This window comes from Bombus impatiens, unplaced genomic scaffold (assembly GCF_000188095.3).
Source record: "Bombus impatiens unplaced genomic scaffold, BIMP_2.2 scf_2222, whole genome shotgun sequence".
Lineage (NCBI taxonomy): Eukaryota > Metazoa > Arthropoda > Insecta > Hymenoptera > Apidae > Bombus > Bombus impatiens.
The window spans coordinates 1,137,318-1,145,953 of NT_178641.1; positions in this window are offsets into that span (position 1 = coordinate 1,137,318).

An 8,636-nucleotide genomic window follows, 5' to 3' on the forward strand; every position below is an offset into this window, starting at 1 on the left:
ATTATCGTGGTTGTTGTCATTATCGATCGTTCGTAAGACAACAACCCTTTAATGAAGAAATACTCTTTTGTGCAACTACTATCTGTGTACATATATCTGTATTGTCACGATCGAATGATGTTTGTAAATACCTATTCACTTATTTCCTTTCTCTCAGATAGAAAACGCAGTTCATCAGCTCTTTGTTTCTCTGTTACACGGCCTCCAGCATAGCATCGCATCCGTGATACGTGTTGCGAACGTTTATCAAGCTTAATTGGACATTCGAGTTTTCCGCGATCATAGAAACGGAGTGAGTTGCGTTCAACGATAAGACGAAAACATACGAAAGAAAGCGAGACTATGAAGGTAAGCAGGGGAGAACGAACTATACCGGAGAGAGTAGGCCAATGCCAGTGTCAGCGGCACGGCTAGTAAGTGTCTGACGGTAAACCTGATCGTGAAAACAGAGAAACGAGTTGCACCGATTACGTTTGTTTTTCCATGATTTGTTTCAATACGATCCTGTATATTACTTTACGATATATATGTATAAATCGTGGGTCTAAATCCGTAGTACGAGTGAAGTCATGAAGATTCCATGGCTCGTAGTAAGACGAAGATCAAGAATAACAGAATTGTGTTGGAGGCTTCGCGTTTGAGAAAGCTGAGTTTGAAAAGCTTGCCAAGTATAGGTACGTGAATTTGCTTAATTCTTAACGAGACAGGAGTTGATAATCGACAGGAGGTTGTTTTACATGCAGAAATAAGTCGAAAATGTAAAATAATATTCGTTCGAATTTTGGTTCACCATGAATATACTTGTCTCGAAAAAAGTGATGTTGAAGTTCGTCGATTCCAAATTTCTTGCTTAATATGCAATTCATTGCGAAATCGTTATCTGTTCTCTTCGTATCTTTCGATTCTCCTTCGTGTTTCTTTCTAGACATAACGTCCAAAATATGTACGTATAAGATAGCACCGGAATACAGATGAAACGAAATGAAACGCGATGACACGATGAAAGATCACGTGTATCATTGTCATGCGTAGTTTACGATAAATATGCGATGAAATCGTGGAGTGGTAGTATTCTGACAGCATCGAATAGAAATTAACTATGTTGCTATTCTGGAATTTTATACACCTCGATGTCGTATCGTTCTCAACTGGGAGAAGGATTTTTAAAGTTCTAAGAAAATCATTAGCATACAATTGCCAGGAAATCCAGCCAGCAAAAGTAAACATAATTAGTCACGTGATAATCCAACTATTGGTAATAGCTATCTAATCGCTGGTGAAAGCGATGTATTATTAGCGTGACTGTATTATCGATAAAATAGATGTAACAGAGTTGACCTAATCATCGTTACACAAGGGTTGGGAGTTAAACATGCAATTTAATCTGTTAGTCAACCTCTGATCTTTCGAACCGAGGGTAGATCAACTCTAGTTCAACATTTTAGATATTTTATCGTATGTATATTGTGTATCACGTACACTCTTGCATCTTCAAATTTTCCATAAGTGTATATACTATATTTTCGTTATAATCGTGTACGTATTATTAGTATAGTATAGGCGAAGAAGAGGCTCGGTACGCTGGGTGCTTCGGCTCGGCCGAACAATAAACAAAGTATACTAATTGCAAGAGGAAGAAAATCAGCTCACATGCGACAACATCATGTGTAGAATTCAAGATCAAGTAGTTACGCGCATTACGACACTCGAACAAATGATTTTGAAACGATTTTGGCATTGAATCGCACGACACGTAGATGCGATGAAGAAATAGCTTATTCATAAAGAGATTCGATGAGATCACGAACAAAGTTTTTTCAATGCGTACAGAAGGGAATTCGATCAAAAGGTTCATCGAACTTGTTGATTCGCGCGATCTATGGTATGGTTGTTTGGTTAGATAGACGAATACGTAATTTGCCTGAGAACTATTCGATTTTGATGAATTCGCTGTACAAGAATTCGCTGTAAAAGGGTAGACGAAAAGGAAGGAAAGGCAGTATCGAACGAAGAGTGTTTTTACTTTCCTCTTTTTTTCCTTTTTCTTATTTCCCTTTTATCAGATGATCGCGTTGATTTGAATTATGCACGCTGGTTCCCCATGCGAGTTACATTAAAGGAGGACTGTATCTTAATCAAAAATACAGTTTATTAATGTAAAAGAGAAATGGCAAAAAAGGAATTTCAACTTTGTTAAATCAAAACAATTGTTCAAACGGTGCCTAGGACGATTTACGTAATACTATCGGCTATCGTGAAAGCTATTATACCACTACGTTTTATTCTACATATTACGAACATCTTTTTTTAAAATTAGAAACGAACTCAATTGATTTCACCGAGTTTTACGAATGCCACGCTTCTATATTATGCAACTGTTTAACCTAACAACTTAATGTTAACGGTTATCATTACTTACACGATCTTTTTCACACATTTTCCCAATGATGATTTCTCTTTTCGTACAATAAAGCAAGAAGACGTTGTCGCGTACGAGAGAGAAAGAAAGAAGGGTAAAAGGTACGAGAAACGAAATTGAAAGTACAAGCTACGGAAACAGGGGAAACGAAGGAACGATCGGAGAGAAAAATGTCCAAATATAATCATCCGTAGACCGAGCAATAATTTATTCGATTAAAAATTTCCAGTCACGTTGCCTCTAAATAGCTTGGGTGTTTCACTTTCGACGCCTGAAGAGTAAAATTCATTCGAGTACTCGAGACGACGACGATGACGGCGTGTTCGCTCCGTGTCAAGGACAACGCGTCTATCGTCGCGTACTTTCCTGAGAGCCAAGAAAATCTCCACTTCTGACATACACGATACGAACGTTACACGAGACAACGACTACTACGACACGTAAACCATCGATACGTGGATATCTTTCTTCGTGGTAAATTGATAGTTTCTTCTTTGAATTAGCTTCCCGTTACTCTTTCAAAAGATTACGCAAACTTGTTAAAGTACAACGATCGAGGTTCGAATAGTTTTGCCTGTTTGTATATGTGCGCGTATGTATACCTGTTCGGTTGTACATAGAAGCCGTGATTATAGACCGTGATAGTCGGTACGATATCTGCCTGCGTATCGTATAGAGTCGGAAACGGAAAAAATGAAAGAGAGAGAGAAAATACGTTGGTGAGATTTTTTATGTCCGCACGTCCTGGCAACGATCTTACGGAATTAGGCCGACAGGGTCTGTCGCCGATGTCCTTGACACGCTGAAAGTAAGACCAAGCCCGCGCGCGCTAACTTTAATGTCTTACGCAATCGGTCGTAGGTGTATCATCGCGAGCGTCAAAACTCGCATCAGCGACAACATAGGCATTCTCCAGTGATTATCGATAAAAAAAAAAATACTGTTATTCATTCACAGCCATTCTCGATATCTGGATACCGATCCTGGTTAGGATTCTGCATTTCCTGTCTACATTCTTGTAGGTAAAGTATCTACAATGGCTCACGAAAGTATTCGGACATTTGCTGAAACCTTTTATGGATATATTATGTGTCAAACGTTTCGAAATTTCATTAGTACCGTAATGAAACCGGGCAATCGTGTAAACGAACAATTTTCATTTAGCGGATTTACGTATGTGATCCAGTGTAAGTACTTCAGAGAGAAACGAATTTGAATAGCTACTGTACTGCACACAACTACTGGAAAGTTTACAATTAGAAAAGTGATTCTCTACATTGAAAACTCGGATGACCAGGATATGATCGTATCTGGCTGCTTGCCCGTGTTTTTGAGGATACGAATGAGACCCATGGACGCGATACATGTATACTATGCATACATACACAACAGTTCAGACGCTCGATACTTAGGCGCCAGGCGTCTCAGCGCTAGTGCTGCAGATATTGCCATCCTGACGTATTTTTTCGCGCAAAGTATTATATGTAGGTTGGGTCATGCTTATCGTAGTTAGATAAGTGACGTACGCTCTTGACGTCTGCGTATATTCGATAATAATGTAAATGTCATATTTCCCAATTATTTTGTTACACAGAATGTCAGTTTCACGGATGACCAAAGTTAGATCACGCTTAACCCTGCTACGTTCTTTTGGCCATTTTGCAACGCATGTTTTCTCGTTTCAATCGTCTTCTCGAAACGTTATAAATCTTCTTTGATTGCTAAAATCAGAGCAAGATCGTGATATTATAAGGATTAGGTGATTACATTTAGTTTAATCATAAATTTCATCGAACGAAAGATATTTACGATTAAAATATCGTGCCATTCGTTTTGCACTGCAATCTGAACGCGATAAAGCAGACTCCTCAAGGTTAAAAATGTGTATGTAAAAGTGATTTTTGTTCGTTTTCCCATACACGTATTACGTGTGTCAAATGAAAGCGTTACGTCTCGGATTAGCAAGAGTTCTCGCAATATATGTATATATGTATATACATACCGCTTGAACAGGTTCGACTTACGTTTCCGAAATACGTGGTTTCTCAGTCCGTAGTTACGAATTACGACCGTTGAATTTGTCGCGTTAATGACGAAAAAAGCCGGCGGGCGTGAAAGCGAGCTCTCTAGATGCAAAGCAGCCATATAGTTAGATTTTTGGTAGAACTTTTGAATGTTCGCAATTGAAAAAAGGGCGAACATCGAGCCGAACGTAACGAAACAAGAAAATAACCACTGCAACGTTACATTGCTGTTCGAAAGTATCCGAAGATCAGTATATTTTTAGCACGATGTATTTTAATTATAAAATTACGGATAAATCGAACTGCTATATTTTTAATCTTTTGTAGTCATCACAGATACTTAAAATAATGTACTGTGAATTGATTAAATTGACTTCCAAAAGACAATAACAAAACCGATGTTTGTAACTGTCAAATATTTGTAGAACGATTTCGTTATTTGACTCTTTATCTCTGGATCCCTTAATATTTGAACTACAAGTTAAACTTTAGAAAGAGTCTTCTAAACTGATAAAATGACTGCGGATGTTAATAAATACAGTGAAATAGAAATAGTAAATTATGTATAGTGCATTCTCATATAAAATCTTTTGTATAATATGTATACTATATTCAGAAGAAGTTTCTATAATCGTTCAAACACTTTCATAAGCCACTATAGATGAAAAATGTAGGCGACAGAGCACGGCGTTAGCGAGTTAAACGAATCGATGAATCAATGCTGATCTGACAGCTGCAATCGTCTCTGCTCATGCTCGGTCTACCTGCACCTACTTTCTTGCCGAATTACTTCCATTGTTTGTTGTCTCACACTGCGAAATGGAAAAGATGATAAATTACTACTGTGGAAGCTTCCGTACTTATATAGTAAGCAACGATTCGAAAATACGGTCGGGGAAAGGGAAAGTGGTTTGTCGAGGTTGATCGTCGAGAGTAACGTCTTGCCTTTCTTCTCCCATTGTCCATCAGGCACTATCTATCCTTCTCGGAAATCTGCCTCGAATAGATGTACAGGTTCGTTTCGAAACGATCAGAATGTGGTGTCGCGTAAAGAAGAGCTGTTCTTCCATCGATTAATCGGTTAGTCATAGGAAAATATGTCGGCGAATGAAAATCCACGATAAGGAATAGATATGGCTCGTTTTGTTAAATTTTGACAAATTGCATTTCACTCGCTCAATTCGTAAGGGAAATTTTGCCTCGTGCGAATTTTGTTTTAGTATCATTGTCCCATGACAACACCACTGCGATGTTATTCGCATAAGCATCGTAAAAGATGGTTTTTCTATCTTTAATTTAATACCGCGTAACAGTATGAACTATTTAATCGCATTGAGATAAAAAGAAATCGAAAAAAGTACCGTGAGATTTTATCCATAATAATATAAACGTGATTTCTTTTGATGGCAACTTTTAAGGGTTAACGGATATGCTACCGATTTGATATCGCGGCGAATAAACGCAAACGCGTAACAAACTTGTTATTTTATCGGTCGGTGCGTCTGACTGCGTAGCGTCGCATACTTTTGCGTCTATCAGTTTGCCACGAAAGAGGAAAGGACGTTTCGTATGTCGACTAAACTTGAGCTTTTTATGTGATTTTCAAGATAACGTTCGCAGCTTGTCTTGCCATTTATGCAAAGATAGTGTTACGGTTTACGCACTAAAATGCTCCTTGTTTTTCTTTCCTTCCTCTACTTTTTTCTTTCCTTTCATTTAGCACGAGTCCAAGTTTTGTGCGCATCAGCCTGCGTTCGTATTACAGATAGAAAATGTAAAGGTAATAAGTGCTGCTTCTAATTATCAATTCGCCATTAATTTGTACATTTTTGTGAAATTCGCATACGGTCGTTATACGTCAACCAAAATCTCTGGAAACTTAGAAATGATAGCGCACGAGTATTCGTAGGTTGAACAGATTTTAATCATTTGGGGGTCCGCGTGATGACGTTTGGTTTAATGTTGGGACAGCAAGTCGAAATCGGTGAAACGTATAAGTCGATAAGGTCTTGCGTGAGCTGGACAGGGATAATGATATTTACGTATGCAACAAGGTTTCCATTGGGTTCGTCGAGGAATAGGAGGCGCCAGAATAATCTGTCGTGGAGATCTCGGTGGACAGGCAGATTGTTCGATGTCGCACCCGGCGCAGCAGCCACTTGGTTTACACTGATTCGACATTAGCCTTTTCGATCGTTAATGAAAGACCATCGAATAGCGAGCTAGTTACGGTGTATCTAACGGTGCCCGTTCACGCGTTTCATGTCAACTAGAAAACACACTGTTAATGAAACGGTAAATTAACTGTCGCCTTGCTAGAGCTTTATGACACACTACCTTTACATCGAGATGAACGATAATTATAACGAGGTTAGCCGACGATTAAACGAGCATGTCTGTCAAATGGTGTAGCCGTAATATACTCGTTAATGGTAATAATAGCCTGATAAATTATCACTAAAAAATCGAAACCGCGAATGTTTCTATTTTACGAACGCACTTAAGCCATGATTTAATCAAACTGTGTAATTTCTACCGCGGAATCGTTCGGCTCTTTCTATTTTAATGGGTACACGTCAATTTTCTTTCATCTTCACATGTTTCTCGTTTTTCTACTTTATTTCTCTCTTTTCGATTGCTTAACGAAACATCAGCTGTAAAAAGTACTTTCAGAAGTCCCATCGACACGTGTGCATTAAAATTCCAAGCTTCGCGCTTCTTCGTATTTCGTTAAGGTACTTTTACCTTTTTAACGAAAGAGAGATTGAATCGACATTAGATCGAAGGAATATTACGTAAGAGCGAAGCAATGGATTTCGAAAGTACGAATAAGATTGTGTACGCGTAAGTTCCAATCCGTTAATCGTCGCAGAAGCAACGATCAGAAAAGTACAGGCGCAAGATTGGCGAGTTTTCGATCGTGGACGACGATCAAAGCAGACGATAGAACAAGCTGGAACATCGAACCCCGAACTTCGGGCGAATGCTATTCGTGATTCGTGGTTCGTGGTTCAACGGTCGACACCGTATGCCATACTCTCGAAACGAGGTTATAACCAAGGTTACCAAACGGAGACTACCCAAATACCCAGATACATACGATTATAGCGGTCCCCTTCTTTTTAATCGAATATTTTTATTTGACACTGTACTTGGTAAACCCTTGAAACGATCCCTCGAGAGTTCTCTTCCTTTCCACGCGACACGGAATGCGAATGGTAGGAATGGCAAAGGAGCGCGTAAACCACGACGCAACAGGTAAATCAACTGCGCTACTCATGTGAAGTTTACACGAGGAAATTATTTTTTTTCAACTTCGTGCAACGATTTGTTTCGAATTTATCAATGCTTGGCATTCATGCGGATTTTATCGAAGTCGAGACGATGGGAAGAAGACGCGAGGAACTAGAGGATTACGTAGCGGTTGGTCATAAGCACAATGGTCTCCTGTCCATTAACGCGATGGAAAAATTGCAAGAAGATCGACACGACATACACCCTTTATAACGCGTTACGTAAATTTGACATTTTACCTTTCGTCTTCTCGCTCGGAAAAACATTTCTACTTTTATCCTATTTGAAGGGCTCTGACGATGACTCGGAGCAAATTAGATATTTTCTACAGCTTTCTACACAACCCCGTAACAGTGAGAGGAGTTTATTTTTAGAATCCACAATCTTCTCAAACTGTTATGTATATTTAAATGAAATATTTGCTCGTGACGATGCGAGAAGATAAATTTCTAAGAGTGCCAAGAAAGTTGTATTATCGCAAGATAAAGGAAAAATTGGGGAAGATATCGAGTAGTTCGTGCGAGGAAGGAACAGGGTAGAGGAGGAAGGAGAAAAATTAAGGATAGGGGAGCATACAGAGAAACATGAGAAAGAAATGATGAGGGACTATGACCTGCGTTTATATGTATTTACTGAAAGTGACAGTGATTCTATATCTGTCGCTACGATGACGTAATTACGATTGGCCGCCCAGGGTCGTCAGACGTGGTATTTCTCTCGCAAGGAATTCGATTCCGATTAATCGGGCGATCGTCTTGCTCTAAAGGAATGTCAAATCTTTCGAGATTTTCAGAAAGAAAGGAAAACACAAAGTTCGATCTCTAGTCGATTGGATAGTTAAGCGTGTATCACGCACATATGTACATACAGTCCTTTGCCATGGAATCAGGATCACGCAG